Source organism: Hemicordylus capensis, chromosome 4 (genome assembly GCF_027244095.1).
Source record: "Hemicordylus capensis ecotype Gifberg chromosome 4, rHemCap1.1.pri, whole genome shotgun sequence".
In the NCBI taxonomy this organism is placed as follows: Eukaryota; Metazoa; Chordata; class Lepidosauria; order Squamata; family Cordylidae; genus Hemicordylus; species Hemicordylus capensis.
Genome location: NC_069660.1, coordinates 239,502,395 through 239,525,148, shown reverse-complemented (window position 1 = coordinate 239,525,148; position 22,754 = coordinate 239,502,395). Strand labels below are relative to the sequence as shown.

Sequence of the window (22,754 nt, the reverse complement as noted above, 5' to 3'; positions counted from 1 at the left end):
ACTCCACTGTATGGAAGAATTCCTCCAGGCTCCATCCAGTTCAGACAATATATCCACTGGCCTTCTGAAATGTGTGGGGGAAAGCAGCATTAGCACACATCTCACTCCTATGCTGCATGACATCTTACCACTGCCTAATCATGCAGGGGAGTAATCCAGACCACTCCTCAGTGCATAGACAAAATAAATAGTATTTCGTCATTGTACTGAGGGGCAGGTTAGGCAAACTGCCCTCCCCACAAGCAGTTAGGCAACAGCTGGGTGGCACTCAGATAAGTTGGGAGACATATGCATGCACACTCCCTACAAATATCTGAGAGAGTCAACGGACATAAAATCCAAACTTGCCCCCTTGTAATGTGGTCATGTGGATGAACATTCTGAAAGACCCTCATGTGACCCGGTCAGCTCAACTAGATAAGCATTTGGGGGTAGACCTTGGTCAGAACGGCATAAAGGATGCAAAAAGAAGGCATTCTGATATGAAAAAACTGTCTTAGGCCAAGGAAGAGTTCCAGCCCTGACTGTTAGGCTTAAGCCTTCAGGGATATGTCAGTGCAGTAAATGAACTTCTATCCTGAAGTCCAGTAAGGATGGAGCTGACACTTGCAAGCAGGGTGATCTTGCATTGCACTTCTTATGGCATTATTATTGCTATTACACAATAATTTTTGTCGACGAACAAAACCATTGTTATGCCGATAACAGCCCTAGTTGGTGCTATAGTTTTACATATATTTGCTGTGACAAGACACAGACAAATTGCACCTCCAGCCTGCGCACTCTTCAGATATTTTTATTTCATAGTTAGCTGTTCAGCTGAGTAACTGCATTGCTATAATTGGTACAGGGTTTTTTATATTGTATAGACTACAAGGAATGATCAAAACAAAAACCAGTGTGATACACTGGATGGGAAATGGGCAGGATGGCAAGCAATATCAGTATGTATAATGGCAGCCACAGCAGCTGTGCCTTCCAGTGTATCAGCATGTATGGTTTTTTTTCTTGTTTCTTTAATTATGATAATCTTTTTTTTAAGAAAATCCATTAGAAGCAATGTAGACTTGTGACACATTGGCCATAGCTGGGATGGAAAGGGAATCAAATCTAGGAGATAACTACTGTAAAACTAAAAGTTAGTGTTTTATTTTTATTTAACACATTTTAGGCCACTTTTCTATTAAAAGGCAGATTATAAAGAACACCAGAATAACAAAATGAGATACATCATTCAATGATTTATTAAAGATTTTATGGTAGGGCTTGACAATTTTCAGGCACCAGCTTGCCATGGTGCCTGAGTCAGGTGATGAACAGAAGCAACCAGGAGTGAGCAAGCAAGGTGGGGACAGGTTTGTCCCTACTCCTGGTTGCATCTGTCCATCACCTGCCTGAGCCAGTTAGTTGTTTTATGTTACTATGGAGTATACAGGTGGCTCCGTGGTCACCCGAAGTCGGCACCAACTTGATGGCACAACTTTACTTTAATGGATCCTGTACTCATGGGTAAATTTGAATGAAAATCCACAATCCTGCACTTTGTTACTGAAATCAGTAGGACTTGATCAAGCATATCTGATGACAAGATTGCATCATTACTATGATCTTTTCAGCCCTTGAAGGACAGTCAATATTTATTACCAATTAGAATGCATATACCTGCATTAACCCTAAAGCTATGCTACTAAACTGCTTTAAGGAAGGTGGCCCCTGCTTCCTTTGTACAGAGCTCCATAAGCAGTTTTACACAGCAGGAAAACTGCGCATAACCAGGAACTGGAAATTTCCCTATAAGCCCCCCAAGCAACAATGGCTAGGCAAAATAGGAGAGGTTATGATCATATTCCATTTACTTGGAATGTGCAGCTATCCTGAAATTCCAGTTTTAAAAAAATTCCATGGGAGTCTCCCCTTTTTTCTGAGTCTCTCCAAGCAGATGATCACATTCTTGACAAGTACAGGAGTGTTTATTGTATATATACTATCCACATCTTTATTGCTTTGGCTAGTCCTTTAGTACTCCTTGCCATTGTTCTTGCCTTGTTTTTGTTTGGCAGCTTTTGTTAAAATAGGGGTGTGTCCCCCCAATGTTTCATTATTTATTTATTTATCACACTCTATTTAGTTTTTCTCTTGTTTATTGGTTATAGTTATATATGTTATCTATATATTTAATTATCTTAGGCATACCCGTCGCTAATCCCATCTGTGGCAGCTCTTGCGAGAGAGCTGTCGATTAGAGATGGGGACCGCAGTGGGGGGGAGAAGTGGTGGCCTGGCAAACAGCTGGCTGCAGGGGGGCGGGGAGAGGCAAAGGCAGACAGCAAATGGCTGGCCGCAGGGGGGAGAAGACAGGCGGCCGGCGGACAGGCCCCAGGCCTGTCAGGAGAAGACAGGCGGCCAGCAGACAGGTGGGTGGCTGGAGCAGCCACGACCAGCTGGTGGCCCCAGCAGATGGGTGGCTGTGAATGGCGGGCAGCTGGTGTGGCCGTGAACATCAGGTGGGCGGCCTCAGAGGCCGCAGGAGGCTGGAGTGGCTGTGACCAGCGGGCGGGTCACGAACAGCAGGAAAGAAGATAGGGGCAGGGAAGAAGAAGTAGGCAGCTGGGGGGGGGGAGAAGATGGGTGTCAGGGAAGAATGCGGTGGAGGCAGGTAAGCAAAAAATGCTGCGGGGGGACTGGGGCGCAGATACTCTGCACTGGATCAGCTAGTTTATCTATATTTCCATTCTTTCATTGTCTTTGTACTGCATATTTTCAATTAAAAGTTTAATAAAATGCATGTTTTAAAAAACTAGTAAGGATATAGCTTTCAAGAGTCAGCTAATTATGTTAAATATCTAGGGTTCTGTTACTCAATATTGGAACAAAGGAAGCTGCCTTCTACTGAGTCATATGATTGGTCCATCTAGCTCAGTATTGACTGGCACTGACTGGCAATAGCTCTCCAAGGTTTCAGCAGCAGTCTTTCCCAGCCCTACCGGGAGTTGGCAGGATTGAACCTGGATCTTCTGCAGGCAAGCAGATGTTCCAGAGACAGTGCTCACATGTAATCACCCATCCAAAGGCAAACCAAGGTGAGCCTTGCTTAGCAAAGGGGGCAATTCATGCTTGCTACTACAAGTCCCCTATAAGAGGACAATCCTTCCAGCATGATGAATTGCCAACTGATTATTCATTTATGAGTAGATAGATATTTGCTGAACAGTTATGTCCTCTATCAAAAGACATGTTTGTGCAAGCATGTTTATTACAGAATTTGGGGGCGGGGGGGGGGCTCAATTCAGTATATCTGAGATCTCTCTTAGCATCCCAGTCTACTACAGCCATCTGCTCACTGATTCCTGCCAACAATGAACAAGAGGACTGTTCCTAAATAATCAATATTCCCAAATCTCCCATTCTCTTTCACTGCCTTTAACTCTAGGATTCTTAATGACTATTCCCATTCACCAGTGCTGTGTGAGGAGAATACTCACTTCCATAAAATTATGGTTTTGAGAGATTTATAAATGCTTCCAACCCTTCTGTCCTGAACAATGATATATCATGTTGGGATAGCTTTGTAGCTAAATTTTGGCTAGACTTGAGGCGGCATTTTGATGGCACCAAACCGAATACTTTTAAATCTGTTCTCCGTTAGCTTCACCTCCTTAAGCTTGACCAATTAGGATGTACGTAGATTTATTTATTTATTTGCTACTTTATATCCCACATTTTCATGATTTGGGCCTTGGAGATAGTTTATAATTGAATCGTTTTCATTTAACACGGAAGAGCTTTCATAGATCGATCTTCTATCCTAGAACAATTAGACTCCCACCTCCATTCAGCAATGGGCAAAGAGCAAGTCCTCCCAGAACCCTCTGTGTATGGAGCAGATAATAATCTCTACATCAGGAGGTCCAGATTGCTCCTAGGCTCTTGTTGTGTAAATGCCACAAGGTGGAGATAGGAATAATTGTTTGATTTGCTTTACTGTTTCACCTTGATATTTAGATGATGCCCATTACTCCCTACCAGACAATGCAGGAATGAACTCAAGCTCACAATGACATAATATAAAAGCCAGGTGTTCAAGTGTTGTTCAAACCATGGACCCTGGGTGACATTCAGTTTTAGGAAGCACTGGTGCAGCAAACACACTGCATGTGCTTTAGGGAAAGAGCAACTTTTATCAATCTCCCCTTTGCTCCAAAGCCAAATGTGACCCTTGAAAATATGTCCCTGAGGCTGGGTGACACTCAGGTACATATTTGCACCTTTGGATTCAGAATTAAGGGTAGATGGGCAGAAATTATCTTTCCCTTGAAGCGCAGGCTGTGTGTTTGCTGCAGCAGTACTTCTATAGTCTGGATGTTAGCCACTGTACCAAGGTGGAGTGCTCTGGCAAGCCCTACCCTTTTGCTGATGTGCTCTTAAACCATGCCCCCACTCCACAAACAGATGTTCTTGTTCCTTAGAATGCAGAACTTGGAATTTTTAATCACAGAGAGGATCTCTCCTTGAGCACAGCATTTTGAGAGGGCATGGTTAAGGAGTGCATCAGTACAGGGGCAGGGATTGCTGGTATCATTCATGAGCACTGTTCCTAGGCAGAATGCCAATGATATTCATAATACCTGAACTGAAGGGGCACTGAACAGAGCTAGAATATAGGGGACAGTCTGTACATGCAGAGAAATCACTTAGTGCAGCCTTTCTGCAACTGGTACCACTTCAGCTGGTTGATCTCGTGTTAACTACACCGTAATCTTACAAAACGAAACAATTTACACATAGAAAAGCATCATGTCAACAAGAATGCTGACTGTGTATCCTTCTAAGGCTACTTTCTCATTCCAGGACCAGAGAGGGTGAACCACAACAAACTAGCTGATGTTTAAGTTACGTTGAATTCACCTGGGGACTACACCAAATAGGAAAAGTAAAAGAGAAGATAATATAGGAGTAGAAAGTAGAAGATAAAGTAGAAGATAATAACTGCTGGGTGAGGTCCATCAGAAGATTTGGTGCTGGGTGTTATCAGTATGCAGATGACACCCAAATCTACTTCTCCCTTTCTTCTTCAGGAAATGGCACTCATTCTTTAAATGCCTACCTACAGGCAGTAGTGGGCTGGATGAGGGATAACAAATTGAAGCTGAATCCAAGCAAGACGGAGGTGCTCATTGTGGGGGATATATGTTCTAGGAATTTTTTCAAGTATTTAGTCTTTTTGGTGTCTAATAACCTTTCCTCATAATGAATCCCTATGAGGATTCATTACACACCAGAGTCTAAACACCTCAAAAATTCCTAAAATATAAACTGAGTACCCAGTGGCTTGTGGGTTGCGGGGTAGTTGGAACATAGGATGCCACTAATTCCCCATCCCCACCTGCAAAGCAGTGGGGTCAAAATGAACAGAATAAATGAAAGTGTGTAATGAAGACACCAAAGAATCTAAACACTTCAAAAATACCTTTAAAATAAACTGATTGTGTGTGTGTGTGTGTGTGTGTGTGTGTGTGTGTGTGTGTGTGTGCATGTATGTGTATGGTGGGGATGTAGTTGACACTGGCAGTTGGCACTGTCCGGTGACAGTCAAAATGAACAGAAGAAATGAAGGCGTATAATGAAGGCTTATAGGGATTCATTATGAGGAAAAGTTATTATACACCAAAGAATCCAAACACTTGAAAAATGACTGCACATCTTGCTCCATAACTCCACTTGTACAAGGGCTAGAGCTTAATTTTTTTTTTTTTTTAATGAAAGCTGAAGTTCCATTTAAGGGTTAGGATATGGCAACTTTGAATCCCCATTGTTTCCTATGGTGGAAATGTTCAAAATCATTAAAAACTAAAACAAAATCATTAAAACTCAACCAAGTGTCCCACTGCCTTGAAATTTGGGTGGTAGGTGGCACCCATGGAACCCACCCACCACCCAAATATGGTGTCTCCAGGTCCTCGTTCAGTAGTCCAAATTGGTCCAAATCTGAATTGAATAAAAGCAAATACAAATAGAATCTGGGGTGATTTGGAGGGGGTGATTTGGATACAAAACCAGTCAGGGGTGATTTGTTTTGGGCACAAATTGAATCAAAAAAATTGATTTGTGCACATCCCTACAAAAGTGTCACTTAGGTTTATCATAATTATGTTTTCCAAAGAGTTTAAGTCTGGAAACTTGGTCAGATAATTGCTTATCCTTCTCTATAATTCATTTCGGATAACCTCTAGATGTTAATGCAGATCACCAAGAAATATTACAGAGAGAGAGCGAGCTGCCATTGTTCATTTCTCATCACAACACTATCACACAAACAAAACAAACCACAACTCGTGGAAGGAAGACACCCAAGTTCTGCCTTTGCCTTTGTCTATCTGAGATCCAGCAAAACCAGACAGTTATAGCAGTGATAGCACAGCATATTATATTCAGAGCTGAGAAAAGAAAACCACAAAATCAAACCTATCTTTCCCCCTCCTGATGTATCCTCTTCAAGAGAGGCATAGAGCTTTCTCTGCCTCCCAGTCCCCTTGAAATTCTCTCCATTCGGGTTCCCCCCTCCCCTAGCCAATGGGGGCACAGTTGCCCATCACAACAGTTGATTTGTATGAAAGCAAACCACCAAGGAAGCAAGGAGATTGCAAACCAATCAGAAGGCTGTGCCAGAAAATCAATCAGTAAGGGGAAAACAGGCCTGCAAAATGGCACTCAAATTGTCAGCACATTTCAATCAAAACACCATTCTTCTGTTCCAAGCTTGAAACAGGCCCTTTATTTAGCGGGTTTTCTGTTTTGAACTCAGCACACTCAAAACAGCCTGTAATGGGGAAATCCCTAAAAGTAATGGGGAAATTGTAGAACAAATACTGTTGGTCTGATGTATGCTTTTTGAAACATGGCACACTGAATTTTTGATCATATGTAATATTTTATTCATATGTCACAGTTTCATTTCAAAATGGCTGTCTTTTAAGGTTTATTTTAAAATTGTTGATGCTATTAATGCACATAGAACTCAACAAGGCCTTTCATTCACATGGTTATTGCACATTAATTTTTATTACATGCAAACACAACATAACTTCTTTTATATTTTATATTGTCCTTAAAAGAACATTAAACATCCATTTATTTACTGCTAAATTATGCAAATGTTTTCTTACTTGTAATTACAATATTCATTATCAATTATAAATGTACCCTTTAGATGTTGTTAGGATTGTATGTCTTGTCTACACATAATTAGGTATTTTCAGTCTATTGCCTTTTTTATAACCAAAATATTATTCTTGGCTAGACTTCATATTTAAAATCATATTTACCAGCAAAATATGCCTAATGTAGCTATAGTTGATCTAATAGAATTTTAAATGTCAGTATTTCTTTAAGATGTATATCTGAAGTAACAGAGATGCACTTTCTCCGTTGAAAAAAACATATTTTGTAAGCAGTTTTTTAAATATAGTGTACATCTGAGTTGTAGTTTTACGTATTTCCCTTTTTAAAAAGAGAGGGGTTTTTTTTAATTCAGATGAATCAAAAGTATAAATTTGGAGAAGTTTCCGTTAGGGATGTGCAAACCGGCTTGACGTCAAGCCAGTTCGACATCGAACTGGTTCGGTTTGATGGTTCAGAGTTGAACCAAATCACCCCGTTTGCTCTGACTCCGGACCGAACACCCCCCCCAAAAAATGTTCGGAGGGGTTCATGAATGCTTTTTGTTAAAAAAAAATAATGTAACCTTACTCCCTTCCGGGGAGTTGCTGGAGGTGGCAGGGGGTCTACAGAGGTTCCCTCTCCCCGCCGCCAGCTTTCCTTATGCCCCCTCCAGGAAGTTCGACCAGTTTTCGGCCTTCTCTGCTCGCCATGGCAGCCATTTTGGAGGCTGTGCGCCTGTGCAATTGGCTTATGTGTGGCCCAGGCCTCCAAAATGGCTGCCATGCCAAGGGGAGAAGGCCGAAAACTGGCCGAAGAGCAGCTGAACCAGCCCAGAGAGATATCTAGCAGTGGGAGGGGGAAACTCCATGGACCCCCACCACCACGTTCAGGAACTCCCCCGAGGGGTAGTAAGATTTAAAAAGACTTTAGTAGTAAATTTATTACGGTCCTTAGACCAGCTTAACATTTAAAGTAATACAATTATAATTTACAAAATATTCAGATTGCTAATACAAGCTCTACGAAGTTTGTCTGCAACAAAACAAAACTTGGCCACATTTATAGAAGTAACAAGTTTAAAATTTGACAATAAAAAATCCAAGTAAAATTGATCTGTATGACCAGGATGGTTCTTTAAGAGAGGAGCAATGAACTTACTACGAGCATCCCTATAAAATTGACAATACAGAATAACATGAAGAACTGACTCTATATCCCCTGAGCCACAAGGACAATGGCACAGTGCATATGGGACTCGTTTATATTTCCCATCTAGGAGTGCGGAGGGAAGGGCGTTCAAACGAGCAAGGGTCAATGCTCTCCTAAACTTGGGTAAAAACATGTGATCTAAGTATTCAGCCGGTTTGTGGCTGAAATTTTGAGAACCTATATAGATTCCCCTTGGTAGTAGAGCACACTCCGCCTGCAGATCTATATCCAATAGTCGTTGCCTAACAAAACATATCGCCTGATCGAAACCTCTCACTATAAGGTCTTCTTGGGATGTGCCCAGTTGATGTAATTTCACTTTTAGAGCAATTTCCCATTTTATTTATTTATTTATTTATTTATTTTTACATTTCTATACCGCCTTTCGTTAAAAGAAAACCCCAAGGCGGTTTACAAAAATTAAAACATACAATAAAAAGCAATAAAAACATCAAGCAATAAAAACATCAAGCTAAAAACATATAAAACAGGGATAAAAAACAATACAACAGATTAGATTTAGATGTAAAGCTGTCAGTTAATACTAAAGGCGCTAAACCAACTGGGAAGAAAAACAAATGCAGCCAGAATTTGATTATGCAAAGCCAGGTTTTCATTTTCAAGGTGGTAACCCCAACCTCTCTACGGAGAGCCACATTAGCTGTGTCTCTGGGGGCTTGAAGGATAGCCCTTAAGAATTTAGTTTGGACTGCTTCTAAGATTGTAAAGTTATCAAAAGGCCCAATTTGTGTGCCATAAAGAATTTGGGGGTATATTTTAGCCTTCAATAATTTGACAGCTGCTGGGACAAAAAGAGCACCTCTCAAGAAGTAAAAAGATTTAATCACATTTGCCGTCTGCTGGGCACTGTGAGAAACAAAGCTAAGATGAGCTTTCCGGGATCCACTGGAATGAAATACAACCTGTAAATACTTAAAAACCTTGACCTGCTCAATGTTTTGTCCATTTATGGACCATTTATGGGTTTGGGGGCGTTTTGCAAAAACCATCACCTTAGTCTTGGTATAGTTTACCTCCAAGGCCTCCTTCACAGTATAGGAACTCAGGGAAGTTAAGGCACGGCTTAACCCTATCTTGGTTTGAGATAATAGGACAATGTCGTCCGCATAAAGCAGTAACGAAACATGTCTATTCGCAAGTTCAGGGGGATGAAGAGCAAGGTCATTCATATGAAAAACTATTGAATTTATATAAAAATTAAATAAAACAGGGGCAAGAATACAACCTTGTCGTACTCCTCTGTAAGTAGGTATCTCGGCCGAGAGATGCCCTTTCCTGCTACACCGCATTCTGAGGCGGGTGTTCTGATGAAGATTGTAGATTAATAAAAGTAAACGTGAATCTATTGATGATTCCTTTAACTTTGTCCAAAGTCTGTCTCTGGAAATAGAATTGAAAGCTGCTTTAAAATCTATAAACCCAGCATACAGGGAGGACTTAGGCAAGGAGGAATATTTCTCAGCTAAGTATTGTAAAATAAATACTTGCTATGTTGTAGAAAACCCTTCTCGAAATCCCACTTGTTCGGCAGATACGATGTCCTGAGTATCCAGCCATTCCTGTAATTTCCCCAGGAGATGTCTAGCATAGAGTTTACTAATAATGCTAAGGAGACTAATCGGGCGATAGTTATTAGGATCCTCCCTTGATCCTTTCTTGTAAATTGGGACTATAATTGAGACACACCAATCCTCAGGCATTTTTGCAGTCGCATCTATGAAGGTAAATAAGGAAGCAAGAAGAGGAGCCCACCAATCAAGGTTGTTGCGAATAATTTCAATTGTGATACAGTCTATTCCAGAAGCCTTACCCGTCTTACATTTTTTAACCAGAGCTTCAACTTCCGAGACAGCGACTGGGCTCCATCTTGGAAGTTGGTCTGGGGGAAAAGACTTTAAAAAACAAAACAACATTCACGGAATGCCTCCCCCTGGACCAAACCAAGCTGGGGAGGGGGGGTGGTTCAAGGAGGTGCAGGTCCGGACTCGAACCAAACCGGGTCAGCCTGTTCCATGCACATCCTTAGTTTCATTTAAGAAGTTTAATTAAAACTGTTGATGTTTGGAAAGTCAAGATCTATACTATAATGTGATTCACAAATCAGTTGACACAGTGGATATCTGTAATCATTCATGAAGGAAAGAGAGAGATTAGTCTTAGATGAAGGGTATCTTCACAGTACAGTTTCCTTCCTCCCCCCCGCAATGCCCTCATTGAGAGTGGAGGAGCCATCCCCCTTCACCCTAAAGGCACACATCCTTAGAGCCCAATTCCACCTTGCAATGACACACACTTGCTGTCATAAAGACCCTTGGGGGGATGTTAGGGTACTGGGTAATATGTATCTTCAAAGTCCAATTCTAGTAGGCAGGAGGACTCAGCAACTTCATTTGTGGACTGAGTAGGAAGTATTTTTCACTAATTTCCCACTCAGCTGACATAATTTCTTTGGAGACATAGGAACATTGGAGTCTCATAAGAACTGAGACTAAATCCAAATAAGATGGAGGTACTTATTATGTTGGGTTGGAACTCAAGAGACCATTTTGATCTGCCAGTTCTGGATGGGGTTACACTTCCCCAGAAGGAATAGGTTACACAATCAGGGAGTGCTTTTGGACTCATACCTCTCCCTAGTGTCTCAGGTTGAGGCAGTGGCCAGAGGTGCTCTCTATCAGCTTCGGCTAATATGCCAACTGCATCTGTTCCTTGAAATAAACAACCTCAGAACAGTAATACATATGCTGGTAACCTCCAGACTTGACTACTGCAATGTGCTCTGTTTGGGGCTGCCTTTGAACATAGTCTAGAAAATGCAGTTGATACAGAATGCAGCAGCCAGATTGATCTCCGGGTCATCTCGAAGATACTATATTACCCCAAATTAAAAGAACTAGACTGGCTACCAATAAGTTTCTGTGCAAAATACAAGTGCTGATTATAACCTATAAAGCCCTAAACAGCTTAGGCTTTGGGTATTTAAAAGAATGTCGTCTTCACTATGAGCTGCATCACCCATGGAGATCATCCAGAGAGGTTCATCTGTAGTTGCCACCAACTCATCTGGTGGCTACAGAGGGACAGGCCTTCTTTGTGGCCACCCCGAGATGCTGGAATGTGCGCCTCCCCATCTCTGACAACTTTTAAAATGTCTTTAGACAAATTTATTCACCCAAGCTTTTTAACAAGACTTGTGGTTTTAAATTGTTTTACACTTTTGATTTATGTTTTAATTTACTTTATTTTGCTGTAAACCAGCGATAAAAGTTTGGGGTGGTGTACAAACAAAACAAAACAAACAAGCAAACCAATCAATCAATCAATCAATCAATAGGTCTAGCTCCTGCACACTCCTGCCAGGGATTTACCCTGTAACTTAATGGAAAGTGTACACCCTCTTGCCTGGGGTGGTTTTTGGGGACAGGCAGGGATTTTTATTTTATTTTATTTTTAAAGTTATGGATCTCCTCTGTAAACTGCCCTTCCCCTTGTTTAGGCCCCTGGGATATCTACACATAGACATCCCACTTTATAAATCCCAATCAAAGCACTTAACTGAACAGTTTTCCAGTCCTACCTGCTGCCTCTCCTTCCTTGCAACTTGCATGGCAGTCAGCCCTATATCTCTAGATCCATGGCCTAATTTAAACACCAGTACAAAAACAAAATTGGAAAAGATATAAAGGCACTTCCCATTGCCTTTATAGATGTATGTTGGTGACACCCACCATGTCTGAATATATATGCAAATATGATGTGTACGTTTGACTTCCAGCAGATCTAGTGAACTCTGAAACATTTTGGGGTAGTTTCATTATATCCTGCTTATGACGTTCTTGAGTGTGGTCTCACCACTGTGGAGAAAAAGTGTTTGACTAGATGGACCTTTTGGTCTGATCCAGCAAGATATTTCTTACATTGTTACACTAAATTTATGGAGCATTTATAGACCATTACCCTTGCAAACTGGGTAAAGAGGAACTTTTAAGAGGTGATTCTCTTATATTTAGCAAGGAGAGAGCAACTGTTCCTATTCATCCCAGCATAGCATATTTTTCATTTGCTTGTGTCTCCAAACCTTTTCACATATTATGCTCAATAATAATACAAGAGGTTTGCAGTGTGCATAGGTTCAATTCTCTTCACAGACACAATTATTCACACATTATATTGAACACAGGAACAGCAATACATTTCATAAGAACATAAGAGCCTCCTGGATCAGACCAAGGAAATATTGGAGGAAACTGATTATGTAGACCCATTTCAAACTGGCTTTAGAACGGGATATGGAGTTGAGACAGCCTTGGTCAGCTGATGGATAACCTTTACCGGGGAATCGACAGAGGGAGTGTGACTCTGTTGGTCCTCTTGGATCTCTCAGCAGCGTTTGTTACCATCGACCATGGTATCCTTCTAAGTTGCCTGGGGGAGATGGGAATAGGAGGCACTACTTTGCAGTGGTTCCATTCCTATCTCTCGGATAGATCCCAGATGGTGGAGCTTAGTGACAGTCACTCCTCAAAGTGGGAGCTGTTACATGGACTCTATTCTGTCACCAGTGCTTTTCAATATCTACACGAAACCGCTGGGTGAGGTCATCAGGAGATTTGGTGCTGGGTGTTATCAGTATGCTGATGACACCCAAATCTACTTCTCCCTTTTTTCTTCAGGAAATGGCACTCATTCTTTAAATGCCTGCCTACAGGCAGTAATGGGCTGGATGAGGGATAACAAATTGAAGCTGAATCCAAGCAAGACGGAGGTGCTCATTGTGGGGGATCAGAATTTAAGGGATGAGTTATATCTCCCTGTGCTGGATGGGGTTACACTCCCCCAGAAGGAGCAGGTACACAGTTTGGGAGTACTTCCAGTTCCAGGCCTCATCCTAGTATCTCAGGTGGAGGCTATGGCCAGGAGTGCTTTCAGTCAGCTTCAGCTGATTCGACAGCTGCGTCCATTCCTTGAGGAGGATGACCTCAAAACAGTGGTGCACCAGCTGGTAATCTCCCAGCTTGACTATTGCAATGCGCTCTACGTGGGGCTGACTTTGTACGTAGTTCGGAAACTTCAATTAGTTCAGAATGCGGCAGCCAGATTGGTCTCTGGGGTAACCCGGAGAGATCATATTATGCCTGTTTTGAAACAACTGCACTGGCTTCCAATATGTTTCCGGGCAAAATACAAAGTGTTGGTTATTACCTTTAAAGCCCTGAACGGCTTAGGCCCGAGTTTCCTCAGAGAGCGCCTTCTTCTGCGTGATCCCCACCGCACATTAAGGTCATCTGAGGAGGTTTGTCTCCAGTTACCACCAGCTCGTCTGGTAGCAACTCAGAGGCGGGCCTTCTCTATAGCTGCTCCGGGGCTGTGGAATGTGCTCCCTGTGAAAATCCGTAATTTGAATTCTCTATTAGCCTTCAGGAGAGCTCTTAAAATGTATATGTTTGGCCTGGCTTTCCAGGGTTTTTTAATTGGTTTTAATATTTTAACCCGGTTTTAGGGTTTTTTAATTATTGTGATTGTTTAATTGTTGTTTTAAAATGTTTTTAAATTGTTAATTGTTGTTATATTGTTTTTAATTTTTGTTTTAGCTCTTTACTGTTTTAATGGTTTGTTTTAATTGTATACCACCCTGAGCCATTTTGGAAGGGTGGTATAAAAATAAAATAAATACATAAATAAATATCCAGTCCACCATCCTGTTTCCCACAGTGGCCCACTAGATTACTCTGGGAAGCCCACAACCAAGAGATTAAGGTGTTCTCCCTCTCCTACTGTTGTTGACCTGCAACTGGTAGAGGCATCCTGCTTCTGAATCTGGAAGTAGCCTGTAGCCATCAAGATTAGTAGCCATTGATAGAGTTGTCCTCCATGAATTTGTCCAAGTCCTTTTATCGACATCCTGTGGCAGAGAATTCAATTGATTAATTATGCGCTGTGTGAAAAAGTACTTCCTTTTGTCCTAAATTTCCTGGCCATCAATTTCTTGACAAACAATTTCACTTCTTAATTCTACCATGCACTTGAGGGGTTTATACCCAGATTCACTTTTAAAATGAATGCACGTTCAGCCATTCACACAAAAACATGTACCAGTGTTCCGATGTTTTACACTTCTACAACATAATGTCTGAACAGGATTTCCATTGTGTCTTTCTTTATAACGTGAACCCCTTTGGAACCTTCCCCCCCCCTTCTCTCATTTATTTTGCTATATAATCCACTTTGTGAATCTTTTTGTTGAGAGTTCTGTATATTCTATACAATAACCTGTCTGAATATTGTGATGACTTCAGTGGTCTGAGTAGTATCTACATTTGCAGGAGGAAACCAATTTAAACCCTATTGCTTCTCACAAACATTGGGTGTGAGGTTAGGCTTGCCAGCTGTTTTTCTAGCAGGGCTTCTGATTCTTTCAAACTCCAGCACTCAATGTTTTCCAGCATGCAGATATAGGAAAAGCAAGAGCTTTACCTGCTGAATAATACTTGCTGTTAAAGGCAGAGGATCCCTGCCAGAAGACAGCTGGCAACCCTGTATGATAGCCACAAGAAGCCTTCACATGGTGGCTCCCAGCCTGTGGCAAGCCAACTGTATGTTTTTACTCCACCAGACCGAAGAATTAGCTTTGGCATGCTTCCACAATGTTGTAGTAACAGACGGAAGTTGATGAATTCTACGTATGCAGCAGATACACAGAACTGGATAGTTGCCGGTGGGCAGATAGCAGTTCAGGCCTATTCCAGCAGCTACTGTGTGGTCAGGTCTTAAATTTGAATATTTCCAGGTATGCAGCTTTACAAGTTTGTAGACCAGCTTCTCCATAAGCTAGTAACTATGCAACTTTTACATATAATTGTTGTTTATATTATTTCAAGCCATCTGTAAATATATTTAATGACTAACAGATGTCAGGCATATTCTGTGCCTTACACAAATATCACTGGGAACTCAATTTAAAAACATTTGCTCTCTGAGCAAGGAATGAAGGCTTAAGCTAAGGATTTAATACTTTTTTAAATTTCAGTTACTTGGAATTTAAATTTTGTAAAAGAGTATTTTACTGGTACAATTGTGCCAGTATAGTTAAGCTGAAGAGTGTTTTCAACATTCTACCATTTTAAGCTCTGGCCATTCTTTGTTTATTAAATGCCTGCTTGGAAGCAGTAATGGGTTGGATGAGGGATAACAAACTGAGACTGAATCCAGACCAGACGGAGGTACTTATTGTGCGGGGTCGTCACTTGGGAAGCAATATTGATCTACCTGTTCTAGATGGGGTCACACTTCCTCAGAAGGAACAGGTACACAGTTTGGGAGTGCTTCTGGATCCGCACCTTTCCCTGGTTCCCCAGGCTGAGGCAGTGGCCAGAAGCGCTTTCTACCAGCTTTAGTTGATACGCCAACTGCGTCTGTTTCTTGAGGTTCATGATCTCAAAACAGTAGTACACTTGTTGGTAACCTCCAGACTTGATTACTTCAATGCGCTTTATGTGGGGCTGCCTTTGTACATAGTCCGGAAACTGCAATAACTACAAAATGCGGCAGCCAGGTTAGTCTCCAGGTCATCTCAAAGAGACCATATTACTCCTATATTACAGGAGTTGCACTGGCTGCCAATAAGTTTTTGGGCAAAATACAAAGTGCTGGTTATAACCTATAAAGCCCTAAACAGCTTAGGCCCATGGTACTTAAGAGAGCGTCTTCTTCTGCATGATCCCCATCGTCCACTGCGTAAATCAGGGGAGGCTCGTCTGTGGCTACCTTCATGTTGTCTGGTGGCCACCCAGGGACGGGCCTTCTCTGTTGTTGCCCCGAGACTTTGGAACGCGCTTCCCATGGGAATAAGAGTCTCCCCATCTCTAGCAGCTTTTAAAAAGTGTCTAAAGACTTATCTTTTTACCCAGGACTTTTAACTTTTTAAATTTTGGATTATTTATTGATTTGTTTTAAACTGTTTTTAATATTTAATTGATTTTAAGTTTTGTTTTTATTTGTTGTGAACCGCCCTGAGACCCTGGGTTAGGGTGGTATAAAAATGCACTAAATAAATAAAAACCATTTGTCCGATCTGTCTGGCCTTCAGCACACATTCACTAGGTTACAAGAGACACCTCCCCGGCAAATTTGGTGAAGGTCCATTGAGAAATGGATTAGATAGACAAGTTGCTAACATTTTTTTTTATTGAGGAAGTGCTATTTAAATGATTTTGTAGTCCATTTGCATAGTTTCAGCCTTTAGACTGCATGCTAGAAATGTTCCTTTTATATATCCCTCTGGGACCAATTGATTGTTATTTTACAATTGATCCTCAAAGCTGGGTTTTAAGAGACAGAAAAATGCATTTTTAGTGCTAACCGAGTCTGTGCAGTAACAAGTTTGAGGTTACATTGCCCACAGCAAAAGCCCACAATAAACATGGCAGCTGACTCACTGTTCTGCCACTCCAGCTGCCCCATTTAGAAATGAGGCTCGATGCACCCAAACTTTGCCTTGATCAGAGGCATCTCTAGGAACTGATTTGGTAAACTGCACCTGTTAATGTCTGCCTCGATGCATCCTTCCCCAGCCCAATGTCCAACTGAAAGACCAAGGCTCCATGCACCCACACTCCATGTGGGTGCATGGAGCCTCATTTCTAAAGCCATCATAATATACCAAACCGTACAAAGTATTTACAGCTTATATGGCGTGGAAGTTAAGATGGGCATCTTAACTTGCATTTTTCTTTTCTTTTTAGAGCACGAGTGAAAATGTAAAGCACTTCCACTTTCATTTTAAACCGAAGGTTTTTGGATTACTGAATGTAACACTGATATGTTCCAGAGAACCTATAGATTTCTATATTTTCCTAATCTTACACAAAATAGGAAATCAAGAAGCATATTAGCATACATTTTTACAAAGGTCTCTCATGAAACCGAAGGTCAGGAAATTTAGGACCGACAAGAGGAAGTACTTTTTCACACAGCACATAATTAGTCTATGGAATTCTCCGCCACAGGATGTGATGGCCACTAGCTTCAATGGCTTTAAAAGGGGCTTAAACCAGGGGCGTATCTACAGGTAGGGCAAGCAGGGCACGTGCCCTGGGCACCACTTGAATGGGGGGTGCCATTTTGTAAAATTTTTTTTTTAAAAAAATGGCTGCCAAAAACAAAATGGCCACCGTGCATGCTCAAATGGCCTCTGTGAGGCCCTAGGTCATGCCAGGCCTTGCAGAGGCCATTTGAGCATGTGCAGTGGCCATTTTGTTTTCAGTGGCCATTTTAAAAAAAGATTTTTAAAAATGGTGACTGCACATGCTCTAATGGTCCCTGCGAGGCCCTAGAGGCCAGTGGGGGGAGGAGGAACCTTTGCAAACCCCCCAGCCTTTAGGAAGCCCCCCGAAGGGGCTACAGGTTTATATATATATATATATATATATATATATATATATATATATATATATATAAAAAGTCACTGTACACATATTCAGATTGGCACTATGTACAGAGAATCAGGGATTGTGAATACTGAGCTGATGCTTATGAGCTAGGATTGTATTCATTTGCTCTTACTTTGCTTCTTGTGATAAGTGAGTTAAATGTGATGTCTTGCTAATATGGCTATTAATGGTGAATTTGTCTTTGAATCAGTGTGAAAACCTTAATATTAAGGCCCACTGGGAGTTTCTTGCTCTCTTTCTCTCATTTTAACTGTCTTTCTGAAAGACTGGAATATATTCCAAGCAGTGACACAGTTTACTCTGCATATCCTTTAATTATTTACAGAGTATCTGGGAAAAGTCAAATTCTCCATTGATTTTTAAAACTTATGTAGTGGTGATGCTACAATACATAGTAGAGAATTAGACAGGCACTTCTGTTTAGTTTTCCAAGTACACCTCCACATAGTATTTGGGTATTTCATGAGCCCCAGCATACTGAAATTTGTAGTTTTCCAGGATTTTTTGATCTGGCTAAGTCCACTGCTAAAATAGTTTTTGAAATATTAAAAGTTTAACGAGGCTGACTTGTATTTTTCAGCTGATATTATGGTAAAGTTATCGGAAAGATGGGTGTCAGATGCTTGGACAGGGGGTGCAATTTCAGTGTTTGCCCTAGGCGCTATTTTCCCTAGATACACCTCTGGCTTAAACAACTTCATAGAGAACAGGTCTATCAATGGCTATTAGTCTGGTAGCTATAGGCCACTTCCAGACTCAGAGGCATGATGCTCTCAATACCAGTTGTCAGCGGGGAAAAAGAGAGAGGGCATGCACATGCCTCTTGCCTGTGGGCTCCCCAGAGGCATCTGGTGGGCCGCTGTGTGAAACAGGATGCTGGCCTAGATGGGCCTTGGGCATGATCCAGCAGGGCTGTTCTTATGTTCTTATATAAAGTTTTAATACCATATCTTCATTCCTGAAGATTTGCTTTGTCATTCAATGTGCATAGAGGCAGGGTATCTTTTTGCAGAAATCGTACACTTCTCATGAGATTCACTACTTGATGTGACAGCTGTGAAGTTTGTACATGTCTTGCTATTCCCTGTGCAGAAAACCCTGTAAGTGAGTTTTCTGCAGACATGCCATTTAGCTCTTATATTTTGGCAGATCAGTTGTTGGGGAATTGTGTTGTTAAAAGGCAGGTGCAGTTGCTAAATGTATGCAAGCCTATCAGCTATTTGGATCTTTGCCTCCTGCTAGAAAGAGAGTGTGTTAACTGAATAAAGGAAAGATTTTTTTTCTAAACTGATCATGACACTAAGCTCTGCTTTAGACTTTACAACTGAAAGTTACTTACTCCTGAAAAATGGTTCTCTAAAAGGTCTCTGTAAAATAAGCAAAAAGGTGAGCTGAAACTACTATCTTAGGAGACTAGTGGAAGATATAGAATTAATAAACTTTGTGTTTTTATACAACTGTGAAAGGATTAAAGCATTATATATATGTCTGTATATGGCAATCTACTGTGCTGTTAATTTTAACCTTTCCCCCCTACTTATCTGTATATTACGCTTTTTATCAAGCTGTAGGGACATCTTCTTTCATTTTGCATATGACTGTCTATTGGAGCATTTAATCAAAATAATGTCACATAGGCATAAATTTAAATTCAGAATTATAAGATAAGATCTGGTAATTAATTATTTTTAAGGTGCACTAAGAAATAAAAAGAAATTATGTTGAAATGTAAGAGTGGGCCAGTTCAGACAATTTCTTATTGACTCACACTATTAGAAAGGGGAGGTATCAAGAGTGCATCCATTGTGCCGTCTTCTGCGGACATCCCAGTACCCTCCTGGCATGTCCCTTAGCAGGTGGGCTATAGAGTTCTCCCCTATGCGATAAAGGTATGTGCCGGGAGGGCATTGGGATATCCAATGTCACAACAGGCATGTTTTTGGTGCATCACCTTTCTAATCACATGGGATCAGTAATGTGTCCAAACTGGCTCCATATTTTATACGTTCCAGCTCCCAAGGTGCCATCACACCTATAGCTTGACTAAGAAGCAAGACCAAGGATAAGTCTATGCAGATAGGCTAGGCTTGGTTTACAAAGGTTGGGGTCACTAGGAGAGGGAGCAGCCCCTTACCCCAGTAGTGTCTTCAAGTACACAGTCCCTTTGTCTCCAGTGTTATTTAAAATATATATATATATATTTGACATATTTATATACCACTCAAAACTCATGTTTCTGGGTAGTTTACAGTAAAACAACACAAATTAAAACATTAGAACAATTTAAAATTTGAAACAATGTTAAATTCTATGAGTCTAATTAAAAGCCTGGGTGAACAAAAGTGTCTTAACCGCTTTTTAAAAAGTTATTAGAGATGGGGAGGCACTTATTTAAACGGGGGGTGAATTCCAAAGCCTCGAGGCAGCAATGGAGAAGGCCCATCCCTGAGTAGCCACAAGACGAGCTGGTAGCAACTTCAGCTGCACCTCCTCAGATGATTTCAATAGGTAGCAGGGCTCATAACCAAGAAGGCATTCGCTTAATACCCTGGGCCTAAGCTGTTTAGGGCTTTATAGATTATAACTAGCACTTTGTATTTTTGCTGAAAATATATTGTTAGCCAGTGCAGTTTTTTTGTATAGATGTAATGTGGTCTCTTCAAGATGACCCAGAGACCAACCTGGCTGCTGCATTTTACACCAATTGCAGTTTCCGGACTATGTGCAAAGGCAGCCCCACATAGAGCACATTACAGTAATAAAGTCTGGAGGTTACTGGTATATGCACTACTGTTCGGAGGTCAGAACAGTTTGAAGGGGTAGGACTAAAAGAGCAACAACAGTACCAAATTTAAAACAAGCAGGTGCTGTTTAATCAGCAGCACCCACTCAATCCTGATTTGCCAGCATACAGGGTGGGTGGGTGCACATATGGTGGCCAACAGGCTTACTTCCTTTAAAAGAGAAGTTCAGAATGCTGTGAATGCTGTATGAGCTGCCAGCAGTGGTGAACGGTGATGGCGACATGGGGGGGGGCAGAGAGAGGTACTTTTAAAAAGTGATTATCAGAGGTACTGCCAGCACCTGACAGCTGCTGTGAGCAGTGACGTCCTGCCCATCATCCCGCACGGCAGCTGCCTTGGCTCTAGCTCTCACCTGGCCTCTGCACATGCACAGAAGGGCGGTGAGAGATACCTTAAAAAAATGTATTGCTAGAGGTACTGCCGGCACCTGCAAGCCACTGTGAGCAGCGGCAATGCACCCAGCATCCCGCAGAGTGACTGCTGCAGCTCTGTCACTCACCTGGCTTCCGTGCATGTACAGATGAGTGCCGGATCCGCAGCAGCCACCACACGGGATGCCAGGTGGGGCACTGCTGATCATGGCAGCTTGCAGGTGCCAGCAGTACCCCTGGTAATCACTTTTTAAAGCTACCTCTCACCGCCGCCCCCCACAGCCTCCTTGGCCACCACTGCCTACCAGTGACATCCTATTTCCAAGTTCTATAACAATTTTCCAAATCTTATCTACTTACCCAGCCCTGTGAAGTAGGCGAAGTTGAGAGATAGTGATTAGTCACCCAATGAGGTTCATAGCTGAGTGGGGATTTCAACTCTGGTCTCTGTAATGCAAGTATGCTGTCTGCTATGCTAGTGTCCTTAATTACAAGGCCCGAGAACTTGTGATGACTCCCTGACTGATTGTTATTAGGGCTATGCAAAGCTTCAGGTGAAGCCCAAGTACTCTGCACAGGCCTCCAGGCACTGAGGTGGCAGTTCTCACGGCTGGGACTCAGACAGGTGTGTAGGAGTATGTGGGTGTGGGTGTGTTTGGGGTGATCCACCTGGTTGCTTTAAGAAGACAACCAGTAAAAAAATTTCATATGCTAGCTCCTGAGCATATCTAGTATACAAATCAGGCTTGGTTCACAACACCACCTGGTTGCTTTAAGAAGACAACCAGTAAAAAAATAGGCTACACCCCTTTGTAAGTCATGTGCTGACAATTGAATACAAACCAGATTCACAGCACATGGGAGAAGATCCTAGGAAAGTCACTATGTTAAAAGAAGCTGAAAGTAGACTCCAGTTCTACTTAGAACTGCTTGTTTAAATTCTGAATTCGTTAACTGGTGGAGAGATGGATGAGAACAGGATATGGTTTTTTTTAAAAGGAAGAAACTTGATTAAATCTATGTATTAAAGATATAGATTTATGAATCTTCTGAAGTTCTTTCTTCAGATATTAAAACTGTTCTGTTGTCCCAGAGATATGATAAATATATTGTTTATCTGGGCACCAATTCTAGTGCTTTTTTGCCTTCTGTCACTCATACTCTATTCTGCTGTTGATCTAATCATAAAGTAATAATTCCAACAATCTAATACCACATCGGTAGCTTGAAAATATTATTGAAGTGACACTTGGATGGGTAGAATGTTGGATTAAGCCAATAAGTTTTCCTTCTTGGTGCTCAAAGCTGTGAAAATGGTTCTGACTCTCTAGAATCAGCAGCTGTGTTTGAATAAGTGTCAGCTGAATGTGATTCAGTTCTTGCCCCTCACTGCACCCAAATATATATTCAGACAAAGCTTGTGCCGAGGACTAACAGGAATTGTTTACTCTCATATTGGGTTTATAAATATAGTAGCCAAGGATCAATCACTTCAGCGTATTGGCGGGGGGAGACCTGTGCTTCACAGAAATCCTTTGGTGAATGGTGGAAGTGCCCCAGCCTCACTTCCTGACAGCTGTGCCACATGGGGATTATGCTCCCCCCCACACAAGGCACAAGATGACATCCATCTCCATGTACAGAACAGTGGATAGAGCCCACGTGAGAGCAGGAAGAGTTTATCTTTGATGGAAAGAGGATGAGATTTGTCTGCATGAACAAGCCCAGCTGTCACTGCCACT

At 41.6% G+C, this 22,754-nt stretch overlaps 1 protein-coding gene across 13 annotated transcripts in view; it reads left to right on the top strand.

Annotated features, from left to right (window-relative positions):
* Window positions 1–22,754, top strand: part of PTPRM (protein tyrosine phosphatase receptor type M) — a 665,945-nt gene that overhangs the window by 534,157 nt on the left and 109,034 nt on the right. The window lies entirely within an intron of this gene.